This window comes from Hevea brasiliensis, chromosome 2 (genome assembly GCF_030052815.1).
Source record: "Hevea brasiliensis isolate MT/VB/25A 57/8 chromosome 2, ASM3005281v1, whole genome shotgun sequence".
NCBI lineage: Eukaryota > Viridiplantae > Streptophyta > Magnoliopsida > Malpighiales > Euphorbiaceae > Hevea > Hevea brasiliensis.
This window is the reverse complement of record NC_079494.1, coordinates 37,308,907-37,328,551: the sequence shown is the minus strand read 5'-3', so window position 1 is coordinate 37,328,551 and position 19,645 is coordinate 37,308,907. Positions and strand designations below refer to the sequence as shown.

General features: G+C 37.2%; 2 long non-coding RNA genes across 2 annotated transcripts; both read right to left on the bottom strand.

The window, feature by feature from the left end:
- Nucleotides 1-7,922: 7,922 nt before the first annotated feature.
- On the bottom strand, nt 7,923-8,829 carry LOC131170527 (uncharacterized). The gene is made up of 2 exons (XR_009141290.1): nt 8,790-8,829; nt 7,923-8,174 (listed from the first exon to the last, which is right to left on the bottom strand). It is a non-coding gene; the product is annotated as an uncharacterized LOC131170527 (long non-coding RNA).
- Nucleotides 8,830-16,428: 7,599 nt separating this feature from the next.
- LOC131170526 (uncharacterized) lies at nt 16,429-19,002 on the bottom strand. The gene is made up of 3 exons (XR_009141288.1): nt 18,751-19,002; nt 17,223-17,286; nt 16,429-16,604 (listed from the first exon to the last, which is right to left on the bottom strand). It is a non-coding gene; the product is annotated as an uncharacterized LOC131170526 (long non-coding RNA).
- Between the last annotated feature and the right edge of the window lie 643 nt (nt 19,003-19,645).

Sequence of the window (19,645 nt, the reverse complement as noted above, 5' to 3'; positions counted from 1 at the left end):
ATAAAATATTAGTAACTCAACTTGAAATATAAAATTTATAATTACATAAGTAGATTCTTGAATGTATAAATGAGAAAGGAAAAATGTTTTGAATACAATGGTACATATGAACCATTGTTTAGAATTGTGATCAATATGAATGACATAATGAATGAATAAATGAACTATATTAATGTATGAATGAGACATTAGTTCTCATTATTATAGAAAGGAGAAATATTTTGAGTACAATGGTATAAAAGGATAATTGATGTGAATTGTGATCATATAAATGATCAAATGAATGTATGAATTATAATTGAAATTTATCATGAAATAATGAATTCATAAACACAATATGTTAATATTTAATGATATTATGTGCCCTTGTATTGCCTAGATACGTGTGTTAGATTGGATAGATTGACATGCCAATAGGGTATTGTTTTAGCAGTACTGCGAAAGGCTTTATGCCCGTATTTAAGGCTTTATTCCCGTATTCATGGTTTTATGCCCGTATTCATGGCTTTATGCCAACATTCATGGCTTTTATGCCCGATTATGTGTTATCATGGCTTTTTAGCCATACTGACTGCATACGTGGTTGACGTTCTGCGTCCCATGGTATGACGGCCCGAGGTACCGCGGTGTCCTGTGCCAACGACCTGTTATCCAGTTTAGTCAGCCTGTCATAGGTTACTTGGGCAGTGTAATTTATTGAAACAAATTAAGACTATTAGTAATTAAAAATATTAGGAATCAAATAAATGAGTTAATAAGACTTCAAAAGAATTAGTTACAATTATGAAATGATCCAAACTACATAAAAAAAAAATTGTTAAGTAAAATGATAAAAGAGTTGCAAAAATAGGTATAACTTAACCAAATATTTTAAATGTACCTTCTATTGTCATATAAATATAAACTGAGTATTTTTATTTATTCTGTATGTTGTACATTATCACTGTGAATTTCGAAATTAAACGCTTCCAGAGCGAAACAAATGAGAACAAAAGATAATTAATATTAGACACATTGTGTTAAATTAAATTGATTCTTAAATATTCAAATTATGCTTCGTTCTTTCTTTATTTGTATATTTTATTTCTTGTTCTATTATTGCACCACTAAGCAGCAATGCTTAGCGCGATGGATTTGTTTCCTCGCGCAGGTACTTTGACTAAGATTTTTGGAGTCCAGATTTGCAGAAGTGGCTGGAGTATTCAAGGTTGTCACCTCCTCAGCAATGCATGTAGATAGGGCCCATATAGATCATATTTTGTATTTAGTATAAAATGCTAGATATTGTATTATAATGTAGATTATGAGCAGATAATTAATAGAAATGTAATGTAATTTAATAAATTAGCTTTTTCATATGTACTTAATTTATATATCATGTAAATTATGAAATTATGTAAATTAAAGGAATTTGAAAATTTTACTTATGTGATTTGAGCATGAATGAGATTGTATGGATTCGAAGACATATTTGAAATTTATAGATAATGCATGGAAATGAATATGAAATTGAGATATATGAATGAGATGTGAATTATGAGATAGTTATGAAAATAATTGATGAGATTTTATTTGTAAAATATTATTGAAACTTTCAAACAGGTAAATAGTAAAATACGTCAACTGGTAATAAAATAGGGGAAACTCCGCTGGTTTCTCCGTTGAAAAATAATTAATATTAAAATATAACGAGATCAAAATATGAAAGGAATAAAGTAAGATAAGATAGGGTGCTCCGGCATTGAATGTAGCACACTTTGCTCGGCTACACTGTAGTTGGGTGAGGGGTGTTACAGGATTCGCATCTATAGAGATAGAGCAAAAAGAATAATTGGTTTATCCTAAAGTCTATACTTAGAAAAGGTGTTAAAGAGGTTTAACATGCTTAATTCCAAGAGAGGATTGTTACCAGTGAGACATGGTATCCACTTTTCTAAGGAGATGTCTTCAAAGACACCTGAAGAAAGACATAAAATGGCCAGGATTCCATATGCTTCGGCTATGGGTAGTTTAATGTATGCAATGTTGTAACACCCTAGGCAAATCCCACATCGGCAAAACACGGGAGAGATGCTGGGTTTATAAGTTGATGGTTTGTAACCCCTAATGACGCGTTTTAAAACTGTGAGGGCTTCGATCCAGAGCGGACAATATCACTAGTGGGCCGGGCTGTTACATTTGTCATATCGTGAGTCGCTCGCCTTGAGCGATGGTGGGGCAAACCTCGGCAGACGCCGAGTCCCATAGGGTGGATTGTAACACCTAGGCAAATCCACATCGGCAAACACGAGAGATCTCGGTTTATAAGTTGATGGTTTGTAACCCCTAGTGACGCGTTTTAAAACCGTGAGGGCTCCAGCCCAAAGCGAACAATATCACTAGTGGGCTGGGCCGTTACATTTGTAAATGGCCCGGCCCACTAGTGATATTGTCCGCTTTGGGCTGGAGCCCTCACGGTTTTAAAACGCGTCACTAGGGGTTACAAACCATCAACTTATAAACCCAGCATCTCTCCCGTGTTTTGCCGATGTGGGATTTGCCTAGGGTGTTACAATCCACCCCCCTTATGGGACTCAGCGTCCTCGCTGAGGTTTGCCCCACCATCGTTTAAGGTTGCACGTGGAGCGGCTTTGATACCACAAATGTAATGGCCTGGCCCACTAGTGATATTGTTCGCTTTGGGCTGGAGCCCTCACGGTTTTAAAACGCGTCACTAGGGGTTACAAACCATCAACTTATAAACCCAGCATCTCTCCCGTGTTTTGCCGATGTGGGATTTGCCTAGGGTGTTACAAATGTTGTGTACTAGGCTGGATATCGCATATGCTGTTAGTTTGACTAGCAGGTATCAATCCAATCCAGGTTTGGAACGCTGGATAGCTGTCAAGAATATCCTTAAGTACTTGAGAAGAACTAAGGATTTATTCTTGATTTATGGAGGTGAAGACTTGCAATTGGATGGTTATACTGATTCGGATTTCCAATCAGATATCGATGATGGAAAGTCTACCTCTGGGTATGTGTTCATTTGTAGTGGAGGTGCAGTCAGTTGGAAGAGTTCCAAACAGAGTACGACTGCAGATTTCACTACCGAGGATGAGTATATTGCTGTATCAGATGCTGCAAAAGAAGATGTTTGGATATAAGAAACCCCGGTCTCACTAAAAATTTAAACACATAGAAAGGCGCTACCACATTATCAGATAAATAGTTGGGCAAGGTCATGTAGCCATGTAGAAAATAGCATCAATTGAAAATCCAGCTGATCCATTCACTAAGCCTTTCTCACAAGCACAGTTAGACCGACATCTTGAGAAGATGGGTCTAAGATATTGTAATGAATGGCTCTAGTGCTAGTGGGAGATCATTAGTAGTATGCCCTAGAGCATATCATTTAGTATGTATCTTATACATGTTTTAATTAATAAAAGGCATTTTCACTTTTTCGTTTATATAATATATTTATGTGTAATAGAAAATGTCCATTGATATTTTGTTAGAAATTCTATTCTTAAGTTATTAAGAATATGAGTGACAGTATCTCTAGCACAAAGTATCATAAATAGGTTCACAATCAAGGATACTTCACAATAAGGACATGACTTATCCAGAAAGATTGTAATCATGTTTGTTTCCAAGTTATTTATATGAGATGTAAATAAGATGGAATGGTGAGTCTCATGCCATATAACAAACATGATAGGCACTTATACATGATAAGTAGGCCGAACCAGTGACACTTATGACAAGCACATGGAGTTTACTCTTGTCAATGCATTGTCATAAATCATATCAGTGCATATAATCTTTAGACCTGAGATAGCACAGTTATCTTGTATAGGTGTGGTTTGAGTTTGATACTACTTTCATACTTGTATTGTGTATGGGTATATGGGCATGTGTTGGCTTCTACTAGTTATATATGGAGGTAGCTGTTGATCAAGATGGAATCTGTTCCTCTAAGTAAATAGGGATAAAATCCTATGTTCATTTAATTGTTCTTGATGTTTCAAGTTCCTTGCTAGGACAGATAGATTTAATCAAAAAAGAGTTTCTGATGAGAAAATCTTTTAATCAAGAACTGGAATTAAAAGAGAATATAATATTCATAACAAATGGGGTTTGACATAAACCATGACTCCAGCTCAAATTGGGATTTTGTAACAGAGAGATTCTAGTGCATGGTAACATATGATTATAGGTTCATTTAAGGTAAACCTTATTACTAATTGGGTGGCCATGGCATGCTATGCTAGGTGTTAACCATGATCTATGAGGTGTATAAAATGATTTAGAGAAATCATTTATGGTAAGAAAGAGTTCTGATGATAGTAAGAGTTGATATCATGTCTCATTGCCAATTAGTGATGAGCCTAGTAAGTCACACACATACACAAGTAATCACCAAATTAAATATGATTTAATTAATTAATTAAAGAGTTTAATTGATTAATTAAATAGGTTTGGTTTGCAATTAGATTGCAAAGTCCCTAGCATGGCTTGAAACCAAATATAGGTTATTGGATGTATAGTATAAATTAAATTTATATTTAAAGTGTTTAAATATGTATTTAATTAATGAGAAATTAATTAATAGAGATTAATTAATTAATTTATATTTGATATAAATTGATTAGAAGAAGAGAAATAATTATTTTGGGTTGAAAACTCAAAATTAAAACACAAGGGTATTTTGGTCATTTCACAGGGTGACATGTGGCACCATGAGATGGTGACACATGGCACTACACATAAGCTTGCCATATGTCTTTTAATCATATAAGATGACTAAAGTCAAGATTAAATGTAGGTTTAACACTTGGCACAATGTGATTGGGTCAATTAAACCTAGAGCCAATCAGAAGGTGATATGTGGCAAGGGTTTTAAGTGATGACCTAGCTATATAAGGGAAAGGATGAAAAGAAAAATACTTAGCTGCTATTTATTTCATTGGTGCCACCCCAAAGCACCTCTCCCTTTCATCTTCTTCATCTCTCATCAATTCAAAGAGATTTCCCAATAATCTCTTAAATTAAAAATACAAGAATCGTTTCTAGTGTCCTGTTTACATCTGTAATCTCTCAGAAGGCAAAACCTGATTTTCTAATTGATTGGAAAAGCTTTAGAATCTGTTCAAGGGGCTGCCATTGGTGATCTTGGTATGGAAAAACTAGAGGGACAACATCTGGTGTCCCAGGTGCATCCCAAAAGTGCCAAACACACTGCAGTGCATCAAACAGGTTAGTGCACTTGTTTTTTTATCTAATCTAGGGTTCTAATGAATTAATCTGTTAATTCTAAAATCTTAAATGGAAAATGTAGATAAAAAAATATATTAAAAGAGTTTTAATATATTGTTTATCATTGAAATCAAATAGATAAAAATAAATCTTGCGTGATGCATGTGACCCTAGAAGAAAAATTTTGAGTTTTAATGATCTAAACTTGTGTTTTTCATGCTTCCGCTCCTTCAAAAGTGACTTTCAAGTTGTCTCTGATTAGCTTCACTTTTTCCTCTGTCTGTCTCACCAGGTCTGGGCCCACTACTTTCTCTTCACCCATTTCTGTCCAACATAAAGGAGTCCTGCATCTCCTCCCATACAATATTTCATATGGAGCCATTTTTATGCTAGCTTGGTAGTTGTTATTGTAAGCAAACTCTACCAGGGGAAGATATTTCTCCCAACTTCCTTCAAAGTTAATAATGCAGCTCTGAAGCATATCTTCCAGCACCTATCATTTCATTCATGTCATGTCATTATTACTAATCTTTTAACATTTATAATAATTTACTAAATTCTAAGGGTTGCCTGAATCACCCTTTCGGACTGTCTATCCGTCTGGGGATGATAAGCCATACTGAAGTGCAGTTGAGTGCTTAACGACCCTTATAACTTCTTCCAAAACCTCAAAGTAAACCTCGGGTCTCGGTCAAATATGATCATTGTTGGCACTCCATGTAACCATACTATCTCAGTTATGTAGATTTCTGCTAATCTCTCTAGTGAGTAGTCTATTCTAATAGGTAGGAAGTGTGCTAACTTTGTTAATCTATCAACAATCACCTAGATGGTATCATGTTTCTTCTCTGTCAATGGCAGCCCAGTGACAAAATCCATGGTGATGCAGTCCCATTTCCATTCTGGTATAGATATAAGTTTCAATAACCCTGATGGAACCTGATGCTCAGCCTTAACCTGCCGGCATGTCAGACATCTGATCACAAAATCATCAATCTCTTTCTTCATCCCAGGGCACCAATATTGTGCCTTCAGATCATAATACATCTTAGTACTTCCTGGGTGCATAGCATGGAAGCTACGATGTGCCTCTTTTAGGATATTCTTCTTCAGTTCCTCATTTCCTGGTACACAGATTCTGCATTTATAATACAGGCACCAATCTCCTTTCAGCTCATAATCAGTCTCCTTCTCTTCTTTAACTCTGCCCATAACTGTCATCAGCTTTTCATCCTTTATCTTTGCTTCCTGTATTTACTGTAGCAAGCTTGGCTTTACACACAACTCAACCAAAATAGTCCCATCTGAAACTAAAGACAAGTGAACATTCAGTGCTCTCAAAGCCATCATGGACTTCCTGCTCAGTGCATCAGCCACTATATTTGCCTTTTCAGGGTGATAGTCAATCACCCAGTCATAATCCTTAAGGAATTCAATCGATCTCCTCTATCTCAGATTAAGTTCCTTTTGGGTTAGCAAGTATTTTAGACTCTTGTGATCAGTGTAGATGTAACACTTCTCACCATATAGGTAATGTCTCCATATCTTTAATGCAAATATTATTGCTGCCAATTCCAAATCATGTGTTGGATAGTTCTTTTCATGTGGCCTTAGCTGTCTGGAAGCATAGGCAACTACTTTACCTTCTTGCATCAGAACACACCCAAGTCCATTATGAGAGGCATCACTGTAGATCACATAGTCTTTCCCTGACTCTGACTATTTTAACATTAGAGCTTCTGTGAGCATAGCCTTCAGTTTTTCAAAATTGATTTGACACTTGTCATTCCAGTCAAACTTGACATTCTTATGTAGCAACTTAGTCAGTGGGGTTGCTATAAGGGAGAATCCCTTCACAAATATCCTGTAGTATCCAACTAACCCTAAGAAGCTTCTGATCTCTGTTACATTTCTGGGAGGCTTCCATTCAACTACTGCTTCACTCTTCTTTGGATCTACCTTGATCCCATATGCTAATACAATGTGATCAAGGAAAGATATCTTATCTAACAAGAAGTCACACTTGGACAACTTGGCATACATGTAACACCCCTAAGTTCGGTAGTGCATTCTACTATTCCGGTGACCAGTGTTGTCCGGACAGCTAGAATGCCTAGAACTACACTTCGATATGAGTGAGGAGACATTAAATAATGAAATACAAGAAAAGAAAATACAAGAAAAATAAAGGAAAAATAATAGTAAAGAAATGCAACTAAGTTAAGCGAGCCGAGAACCCTAGCGATGGGTGACCGCACCGGGAAGTCACGGCGTGGACCGTTGTGTCACACCTTACCCCTCCGTAAGGTATAGCATGCTCCCGTAGAATAGTTAATGAACTACCGAACTTCACCTACCGATAACTCATTAAGTACCCTACAAGGGATTTTAAAACAATTTTCTTACATTTTGGAAGTGGTGAGCATTTTGGTAAGAATTAAAAACCATTTATTCAAAGTTTAAATACTAGTAAAAATTTTTGTCCATTCAAATTTTATCGCAAATTTTATAAAAATTTTGACAGAGTTCCCTCTGTATTTTGAGAAACCAGTTCTTCAAATACCTGTAAAAAGCACTTCCAAAACTATTTTACAACTCCCAACCTCCAATAATTCACAATTCAACTCAAGACAATCCATTTCAAAACAGTTTCACAATCCAAGTCAAATTTGTCAACTCAGTAGGTTCAATAATTCCATTCACAAAACATAAGGCAGAAAATCCATATGTACAAATATTAAATTTACAGAAGAAAATCTAAAATAATATTATTATAGTTTATTTACAACTGCTCAATTTACATTGATACTTATGACATTACAGTATTTACATCAAAATAACCATAAGGGTATAAAATAATACCCGTACAAAAAGGGATCAAAAAGATCTTGTCAATTCCGCAGCTCACTCTGCTGCTTTCTCCTTGCTTTTATCTGCGACAGTAAATTAAACTATCGCTGAGTATAAACATACTCAGTGGTGCACAATAAAGATTTAAAATGTGATACATAAATCATTTATTGATGAAACATAATTTGAATACTTCACAATCACATTTCACAAATATCAAGCTCATAACAACTCATTTGTCAAATAATATATTAAACAACAGTTTAGTCAAACAATTGCATAAACACAGTGTTGCCAAAGTCGTACACAACTTAAGCCATGACACAAAATTTCCGATCAATGCCGTGTTGTACACCACGACAAAGCAATCTCAACCCCATTAATCGAAACCAATGAGGAGGTGGCTAGCTAGCTAATGAGTACTCATCCGATCTACAACCTCAGCGGCAAGCCGAGGGAGGAAAATAAACGATCTCAACCCCATAAATGGAGGAGGAATAATAAGTAACTGTCATGCTAAGTGTGAATAAAAAATTCATTTCAAACATTTCATTCAAATATTGCATACAAAAATCAATCCATTTCCAAAGTTACAATTTGATCGCAAGGTGGCAACACAAAAGTTCATAAATTCATAATGCGTAATAAATCAATTTTTCAAGGATAAAATGCTTAAATAGGGTTTATTGTGCACAAACCTCAAGCGAGTCGTCCCTTAGCCTCGACTCGTTTCCTCGGATTCCTTCGATATTCTTTTCAACTGAAACACAAAATTTGACAATGTTTCAGTACTAGAACTTAACATAAATCCCAAAATGAATTTTAACTTCGCATTTACCTATTTCTAACGTGTTAAATTCGACGTTCTCGAAATTTTGTGTTTCGGGTTACTATTCACTATACTATTTAAGTCAAATAATTGACTTTCTAAAGATTAATAGGTATGGGAACTCCAACTTCACCCACATACCACATTTTGGTCACCAAACTTGTTGGTTTTGGTCATTTGTTTAAAGCTTAGGTCATTTTGGCAAAATTGCCAATTTTCGGTTTTGGTTCTCCGAAGTTGCACTGTTCCATTGGTCGATCTACTGTTGGAATTTGACAAAACTTCCTCCATAGAAAATGTTCCTTATTGTCTTAAGTGTATTCTCATTTTTGGATCACCTCAATCGGAGTTTTGTAGCTCAAGTTATGGCCAAAATAAGTTTACTGTTCACGTGTACTGTTCATACTGAGATTTTGGTGCTGGCAGATTTTTGGTCCAACTTTGGTTAATAATTTGATCATGTTAAGTTCATAATTTGGTCTCACTTTCTTCATATGAAATTTTGTACTATGTCTTACGTTTCCATCGGTTCAAGAATCGCCTAAATCCGAGTTTTCTAGAGGGAGTTATAGCTATCCAAACATTGCTGCTCAACTGAAAATCTGCAGAGTTGCAGTACAGTAATTTAATTTTGCTCAATGATTTTGAAAGGGTTAATGGCATAATTTGGGTTGGTGTTCTTCATGAAAGTTTTAGGTCTATATCATATCTAATTGCTGGTGAAATTTCAGGTCAATTTGACCTACCTAGCTCGAGTTATGACCAAATGAACAGTTACTGTTCATTTGGTCAGTTTGGTGCAGGGCAGCCTGCTATCAACTCACTTTGGTCAATTGTTTCACCAACTTTTGGTCAGTTTTTGGTCATGGTTCCTTAATGAAAGTTGTGCTCTTTTATGTCTATTTTCATCTCCAATTGGTGGCATATCCATTAGGCTTGTAAAATTTGAGTTTTGGTCCTTCAAAGTAGGTTTGGTCATGCTGCCAGCAGCATGACCATTGACCTACGAATTTAGCTAAATTTTCCACCATTCGCACATAACTTATTTGGTCATAATTGACCATTAATTCATGTCACAATAGGTTAAACATGCCATTTATGCATTTCTTCAAATTTTAGTTCACTAACCCTAACATTCAGACCCTAATCTCACTAATTCATTGTGTTTAACTACTTTCAAAGCCTTAAACCATAATAACTCAACTACTTAAGGTTCATATACTCATACACACCTTTAAGTCCATCAAATTCATACACACACATCAAAACCCTAGCTGGATGAATTTGTCTTTAATCCTCCCACCATTAATTTCTTTTCATTTTAAGTATATTCCTAGGTTAATTAAGCTATAAACATAACTAAATCAACTAACAATTCAAGTTTAGTTTACTAACCTTGTGTGCATAATTTCTTCTCCCTTTTCTTCAAATTTTTCTTCTTTCTTTTCTTTGAATCCTCTTTCCTAGTTGTCCAAACAACATCTAGTTATGGTAGGACAATTGGCCATGGTTGGATTTTGGTTCTTCAAGCTCAAAAATGAGCTTTCATGGTGGTTTTGGTGTGGGAGAGAGTGACGTTTTTGTGATGAAGAAGATTTGTGTTTTAATTTTTTTTTTCTTTTCTTTTCTTTATCTTATGGAAGACCACAATTCCCAATTTAATAATTCACTAAATTAATTTGTTTATGACATCATTCATGATGTCATCAACTTTGACTTTTCCATCTTCTTCCTCTTTTGTTTTTATTTTATTTTTTCTATTAGTTCTTTAATTTAATTCTCTATTCAAATTTTCTTTTCTTGATTTTATTTGTGATTAGATCGAGTCGGCTCTGGGGTCTATTGACCAAATCGCCCCTCACCTGTTCATCACGGTTTGCAAATAATCTAATATTTCTTCCGGATCCATGACCTAATTATTTGACTGGATTAACAGTTCTTTTTCGTGATTTTCTCTTTTCCATTGTGTTCATAAGGGTCCTAAGGACCGCGTCACTTTTTACGGTTGAAATTTGAGTTTAAAATGACTTGTGATCGTTCGAGGAGGTCACTCATCATTGTGACTCTCGCTCGTTTAACCTCTTATGTTCTGTTTTTCTTATTTATAGTTAACTAATTAAACATTACTAATTATTTGTGTTTATGGCTTCTCAAGTTGTCTTAAGTGTGGCCCTAATCCCATTAATTGTCCGACCGACACCGGTCCAGGAACGATGAAATATACCGAGCTATGCAAGCGGGGTGTTACAATTCTCCCCCTTAAATAAATTTCGTCTCGAAATTTTTACCGTATCAATCTACGAACAGTGTGGGTGTTGTCTTCTCATGTCCTCCTCTCGTTCCCAAGTAGCTTCTTGGCGAATGATGGTTCCACAAAGACTTTTACCAATGGTATCCGCTTATTCCGTAGTCGCTTCACCTCATAAGCTAGAATCTTTATGGGTTCTTCTTCATATGTGAGGTCTGGATTCACTTCTATTTCTTCTCGGTAGTACATGAGATGGGTCGATCGATACCTCCTCAACATAGACACATGGAAGACATTATGTATCTTCTCCAACTCACGGAGGTAGTGCCAAACGATAAGCCAAAGGACCCACTCTTTCCGAACCTCATATGGCCCAATGAAACGAGGACTCGGTTCCCCTTTACGCGAATCTCATAATTCTCTTCCAAGGAGAAACTTTGAGGAAAACCTTCTCACCCACTGCATACTCAATATCCCTTCTTTTCAAATCAACATAGGACTTTTGACGATGCGATGCGACTTTAAGTCGATCTCTGATCACCACGATTTTCTCTTGATCTGTTGAACAATTTGGGTCCGATCATCTTTCTTTCACCCACGTCATCCCAACACAACGGGGTTCTACATTTTCGCCATACAAAGCTTCATATGGAGGCATCCCAATGCTTGATTGGTAGTCATTGTTGTAAGCAAACTCAATCAAAGGCAAGTGTGTATCCCAAGCGCCTCAAACTCAATCACACAAGCCCGTAGCATATCCTCTAAAATCTGAATTACCCTCTCGGTGGCCATGCATGCGTGGATGGAATGCACGATCTTGAAGTTCAATCTAGTTCCTAGGGCTCTCAAGACTACCCCAGAATCTAAAAGTGAACCTAGGATCTGCATGCGTCACGATAGATACTGGCACTCCATGCAATCTCACAATCTCATCGATGTACAACCTGGCCAATCTGTCCAAACTATAGTCCATTCGGACTGCCAGAAAATGAGCAGACTTGGTTAGTCTATCAACAATGACCCAAACTGCATCATGACTCTTCTGTGTCCTTGGAAGTCCCATCACAAAATCCATTGTTATTCTCTCCCATTTCCACTGCATGCTGGTAGTGGATGTAACAACCAGGGTACTTGATGCTCTGCCTTTACTTGCTGACAAGTTAGGCATTTAGAAATAAACTCTGCCACATCTCTCTTCATACCCACCCACCAGTAATGCTCCTTTAACCCTTTATACATTTTTGTGCCACCAGGGTGCATGGCAAAAGGAGACTCATGTGCTTCCTTCAAAATGATCTTCCTCAATTCAACATCAATAGGAACACATATTTTGCCCTGGTGTAGCAGTAAACCATTATCTCTAGCGAGAACTCGGTTTCTTGCCTGTAGGACTTCTCCCAACGACCGATACTTCGATCATTACGAGTAGCCATTCTAATCTGATCAATCAACACTGGCTGTACATGCCATGCAACTGCTGCTTGCCCATCATCATTAACCTCTAAGCTGGCATGCAATGATCTTAACTCATGTACCAAAGACAAAGGAGTAACCCGTAGACTTGCCATAGTCTTGCGACTTAAGGCATCAGCCACAACATTAGCTTTCCCTGGCTGATAGTCTATCAGACAATCATAGTCTTTTATCAATTATAACCATCTCTTCTGTCTCAAATTCAACTCTTTCTGGGTGCCCAAATACTTCAAACTCTTATGATCTGTGTAAATGTAACACTTCTCCCCATACAAATAATGTCTCGGATCTTAAGAGCAAACACAATGGTCAAGTTCCAAATCATGCGTCGGATAATTCCTCTCATGCGGTTTTAGCTGGCGTGATGCATAGGCAATAACATTTCGATCTTGCATCAACACACAACCTAATCCGTTGTGAGAAGCATCAGAATCTGTATATTCTTTACGGTGTAGGTAAAGTCGGGATGAGCCTCTGTCAAACATCTTTTCAATTCATCAAAACTTTCTTGGCATTTGTCCGTCCACCGAAATTTCACATCCTTTCTAAGCGGCTTGGTCAATGGAGATGCCAACATGGAGAATCCTTCACAAATCGACGGTAGTATCCAGCTAACCCTTAAAACTGCGAATCTCGTGACATTTCGGGTGGCTTCCAATTAAGGACGACTTCAATCTTGCTAGGATCTATCTTAATGCCCTCTTCGACACTACATGTCCCAAAAGGATATCTCCTTCACCAAAATTCACACTTCGACAATTTGGCATATAGTCGTTTTCTCCCTCAAAGTTTGTAGTACAATCCGAGATGTCTATCATGCTCTTACGAATTCCTCGAATAGACCAATATATCATCTATGAATACCACAACAAACCGGTCGAGGTATGGTGCGAAAATAGTGTTCATCGGATCCATAAAAGCGGTAGGAGCATTAGTTAACCGAATGGCATGACCAGAATTCATAATGGCCATAGCGGGTTCTGAAGGCAGTTTTAGAAATACTATGCTCTTGTACTTTTAGCTGATAATAACCTGATCTAACGTCAAAAATAGAGAAAACAACTGCACCCCTCAACTGAACAAACAAGACATCAATACGGCGTACTTGATATCAGTTCTTTATTGTCAACTTATTCAAATGCCGATAGTCAATGCATAGCCGAGAGTGCCATCCTTCTTCTTTACAAATAATACCGCGCTCCCAAGGTGACACACTAGGGCGAATGAAGCCCTTATCAAGCAACTCTTGCAATCGCACTTTCAATTCTTTTAGTTCATGGTGCCATTACGTATGGCGTTATGGAGATTGGGTCCACACGGGCATAACATCAATTTCAAATCGCACTTCTCTTTCTGGAGGTAATCCTGGCAATTCATCAAGAAACACATCCGGAAAGTCACATATAGTAGGAATGTCCTTCAGTGCTGGACTCCCCACTTGGGTGTCTATCACATGTGCCAAGTACGCCTCACACCCTTTTCTAATCATTTTTCTAGCCAGTGCAGTTGAAATGATGTTTGAAGGCAATAACTGCTTCTCCCCTGTATTACTACATCACCATACTGAGGAAGACCAAAAGTGACTGTCTTGATCTCTGATCCAATCATAGCATAATGCAGGCTAACCAATCCATGCCCAAGATAATGTCATAATCTCTGAAGGGCATTTCAATTAAATCAGACAAAAAAGTGTGTCCTTGGATCACCAAAGGACAGTCTCTATATAGCCTATTTACCCTGACCTCCTGGCCTAATGGACTAGTTACTAACACATCATAGTCCATTGGTACACACGGAATAGTAGTAGAACACATCACACTAGCACTAACATACGAATGTGTGGAGCCAGGATCAAATAACACATGCACATCTTTGTCAAGGATGGAGAAATTACCAGCCACAACGTCTGATGTTTCACCTCTTCCCTCGGCGCATGGTATACACTCTGGCGAGTGCGCCATGGATCTTTGGCTGGTTAATGTGCTCGACTTCCGGGTGTTACCGGGACCCCTACCTCGCCTCTGCCTCTAGCGGTGATTGTGACCCTGCAGGTGCAGAGACTTGAGCCGATCCTTGGATGTAGTGAAAGACCGGACGGCGCGGACTAGTGCAATCCTTAGCGAAATGTCCGCTCCTCCACGCTTAAAACACGCACGATAGCTCTGTAACAAACCCCACCATGAGTTCTACCACGGGTTTCGCCTTTGCCGTCTTGATAGAGCTCCTCGAGTCTTTGGTTGGGTCTGTGACTGCATCGAGGTGGTCTTTGGCCGGAAAAATCGCCTCGGCCTCTACGGAGCTAGATCCCCAAACTGCTTTCCTCTTCCCAAAACCACTTCGGATGCTTGTTCGGTAGTCTTTTGATTTTCTCTTGTGGACCCTTCTTCACGCCCCTTCGATTCTATCTTTTCTAGTTCTAGGGCCTGTGAGATCAATTCGGCAAAATTCTGATGTCCGAATCCCACAACTTGCATTCTCAGACTCTGTCTTAGCCTAGCCTCAAACCTCTTGCATCTGTCTCTAGGGGTGGAGACTAAGCTTCCAGCATAGTGGCTTAGTCTTGAAAAATCTCTCTCATATTCTGCTACAGTTCGGTTCCCTTGTTTAAAACTCAAGAATTCTTGAAACTTCATGTCCACATATGCATCTGGAACACATTTATGTCGGAACTCCTCAAGAAGTCGACTGAGTTAACATAGGTGGCTCCACCAGTGTGGGGATGGTCTTCCACCATTCATAGGCATCCCCTTGTAATAAGGAGGAGAATACTCAAACTTCATTTCTTACGTACTGCAGACTTTCTAAAAACCGTTACATTCTTTCCAACGACTGTTCTGATTCCAGTGGATCCACAGTTGCTTTAAACTCGGTGGCCCCAAATTTAATCAATTTTTCATCTTTGAGTGAGAAATTTGTGGTTGTCTTTGCAGTCTTGGCATTTGAGCTTGGGGTGGCACATTACCCGCCATTTCTTTGAAAGAAGCGACCATCTGCTGCATAAATTGAGCAGCTGCGGTCTTTGGAGCAGAGCTGGAGTGGTGACCCACTCACATTCTCGAGTCTTTGGGGCTTCCCTTGAACCTCGGCCTCAGCAGTTGTTCTTCGGAATGATCTCCTCCTTCCATTCCATTTTTCACAATTTTCTACTTCCTGAGATCAAACACAAGGAGGTTGACCTCCGTTAGTGCATATTCATGATGTAAATATGTCATATGCATCAATTAAAGACACTTGAGTAGTTGTACTTATCAAAGAAATATTCACATACATAGTCAAAATTTATTGCAAAACCATGCTCTGATACCACTAAAACATGTCACACCTTACCCCTCCGTAAGGCATAGCATGCTCCCGTAGAATACTTAATGAACTACCGAACTTCACCTACCGATAACTCATTAAGTACCCTACAAGGGATTTTAAAACAATTTTCTTACATTTTGGAAGTGGTGAGCATTTTGGTAAGAATTAAAAACCATTTATTCAAAGTTTAAATACTAGTAAAAATTTTTGTCCATTCAAATTTTGTCACAAATTTTATAAAAATTTTGACAGAGTTCCCTCTGTATTTTGAGAAACCAGTTCTTCAAATACCTGTAAAAAGCACTTCCAAAACTATTTTACAACTCCCAACCTCCAATAATTCACAATTCAACTCAAGACAATCCATTTCAAAACAGTTTCACAATCCAAGTCAAATTTGTCAACTCAAGAGGTTCAATAATTCCATTCACAAAACATAAGAGAAAATCCATATGTACAAATATTAAATTTCTGAGAAGAAAATCTAAAATAATATTATTATAGTTTATTTACAACTGCTCAATTTACATTGATACTTATGACATTACAGTATTTACATCAAAATAACCATAAGGGTATAAAATAATACCCGTACAAAAAGGGATCAAAAAGATCTTGTCAATTCCGCAGCTCACTCTGCTGCTTTCTCCTTGCTTTTATCTGCGACAGTAAATTAAACTATCGCTGAGTATAAACATACTCAGTGGTGCACAATAAAGATTTAAAATGTGATACATAAATCATTTATTGATGAAACATAATTTGAATACTTCACAATCACATTTCACAAATATCAAGCTCATAACAACTCATTTGTCAAATAATATATTAAACAACAGTTTAGTCAAACAATTGCATAAACACAGTGTTGCCAAAGTCGTACACAACTTAAGCCATGACACAAAATTTCCGATCAATGCCGTGTTGTACACCACGACAAAGCAATCTCAACCCCATTAATCGAAACCAATGAGGGAGGTGGCTAGCTAGCTAATGAGTACTCATCCGATCTACAACCTCAACTGGCAAGCCAGAGAGGGAGGAAAATAAACGATCTCAACCCCATAAATGGAGGAGGAATAATAAGTAATGTCATGCTAAGTGTGAATCAAAATTCATTTCAAACATTTCATTCAAATATTGCATACAAAAATCAATCCATTTCCAAAGTTACAATTTGATCGCAAGGTGGCAACACAAAAGTTCATAAATTCATAATGCGTAATAAATCAATTTTTCAAGGATAAAATGCTTAAATAGGGTTTATTGTGCACAAACCTCAAGCGAGTCGTCCCTTAGCCTCGACTCGTTTCCTCGGGTTCCTTCCCGATATTCTTTTCAACTGAAACACAAAATTTGACAATGTTTCAGTACTAGAACTTAACATAAATCCCAAAATGAATTTTAACTTCGCATTTACCTATTTCTAACGTGTTAAATTCGACGTTCTCGAAATTTTGTGTTTCGGGTTACTATTCACTGCACTATTTAAGTCAAATAATTGACTTTCTAAGGATTAATAGGTATGGGAACTCCAACTTCACCCACATACCACATTTTGGTCACCAAACTTGTTGGTTTTGGTCATTTGTTTAAAGCTTAGGTCATTTTGGCAAAATTGCCAATTTTCGGTTTTGGTTCTCCGAAGTTGCACTGTTCCATTGGTCGATCTACTGTTGGAATTTGACAAAAATTCCTTCATAGAAAATGTTCCTTATTGTCTTAAGTATATTCTCATTTTTGGATCACCTCAATCGGAGTTTTGTAGCTCAAGTTATGGCCAAAATAAGTTTACTGTTCACGTGTACTGTTCATACTGAGATTTTGGTGCTGGCAGATTTTTGGTCCAACTTTGGTTAATAATTTGATCAAGTTAAGTTCATAATTTGGTCTCACTTTCTTCATATGAAATTTTGTACTATGTCTTACGTTTCCATCGGTTCAAGAATCGCCTAAATCCGAGTTTTCTAGAGGGAGTTATAGCTATCCAAACATTGCTGCTCAACTGAAAATCTGCAGAGTTGCAGTACAGTAATTTAATTTTGCTCAATGATTTTGAAAGGGTTAATGGCCTAATTTGGGTTGGTGTTCTTCATGAAAGTTTTAGGTCTATATCATATCTAATTGCTGGTAAAATTTCAGGTCAATTTGACCTACCTAGCTCGAGTTATGACCAAATGAACAGTTACTATTCATTTGGTCAGTTTGGTGCAGGGCAGCCTGCTATCAACTCACTTTGGTCAATTGTTTCACCAACTTTTGGTCAGTTTTTGGTCATGGTTCCTTAATGAAAGTTGTGCTCTTTTATGTCTATTTTCATCTCCAATTGGTGGCATATCCATTAGGCTTGTAAAATTTGAGTTTTGGTCCTTCAAAGTAGGTTTGGTCATGCTGCCAGCAGCATGACCATTGACCTACGAATTTAGCTAAATTTTCCACCATTCCCACATAACTTGTTTGGTCATAATTGACCATTAATTCATGTCACAATAGGTTAAACATGCCATTTATGCATTTCTTCAAATTTTAGTTCACTAACCCTAACATTCAAACCCTAATCTCACTAATTCATTGTGTTTAACTACTTTCAAAGCCTTAAACCATAATAACTCAACTACTTAAGGTTCATATACTCATACACACCTTTAAGTCCATCAAATTCATACACACACATCAAAACCCTAGCTGGATGAATTTGTCTTTAATCCTCCCACCATTAATTTCTTTTCATTTTAAGTATATTCCTAGGTTAATTAAGCTATAAACATAACTAAATCAACTAACAATTCAAGTTTAGTTTACTAACCTTGTGTGCAGAATTTCTTCTCCCTTTTCTTCAAATTTTTCTTCTTTCTTTTCTTTGAATCCTCTTTCCTAGTTGTCCAAACAACATCTAGTTATGGTAGGACAATTGGCCATGGTTGGATTTTGGTTCTTCAAGCTCAAAAATGAGCTTTCATGGTGGTTTTGGTGTGGGAGAGAGAGAGTGACGTTTTTTTGAAGAAGAAGATTTGTGTTTTAATTTTTTTTTCTTTTCTTTTCTTTATCTTATGGAAGACCACAATTCCCAATTTAATAATTCACTAAATTAATTTGTTTATGACATCATTCATGATGTCATCAACTTTGACTTTTCCATCTTCTTCCTCTTTTTTTTTATTTTTATTTTTTTCTATTAGTTCTTTAATTTAATTCTCTATTCCGAAATTTTCTTTTCTTCGATTTTATTTGACAGTTAGATCAGGAGTCAGCTCTCGGGGTCAATTGACCAAATCGCCCCTCACCGGTTCATCCCGGTTTGCAAATAATCTAATATTTATTCCGGCTCCCTGACCTAATTATTTGACTGGCTTAACAGTTCTTTTTCGTGATTTTCTCTTTTCCACTGTGTTCATAAGGGTCCTAAGGACCACAGCGTCACTTTTTACGGTTCGAAATTTGAGTTTAAAATGACTTCGCAGTCATTCCCGAGGAGGTCACTCATCGCTGTGACTCTCGGCTCGTTTAACCTCTTATGTTCTGTTTTTCTTATTTATAGTTAACTAATTAAACATTACTAATTATTTGTGTTTGTGGCTTCTCAAGTTGTCTTAAGTGTGGCCCTAATCCCATTAATTGTCCGGACCGACACCGGTCACCGGAACAGTGAAATATACCAAGCTATGCAAACGGGGGTGTTACACGTTGACTAGCCCTGGACC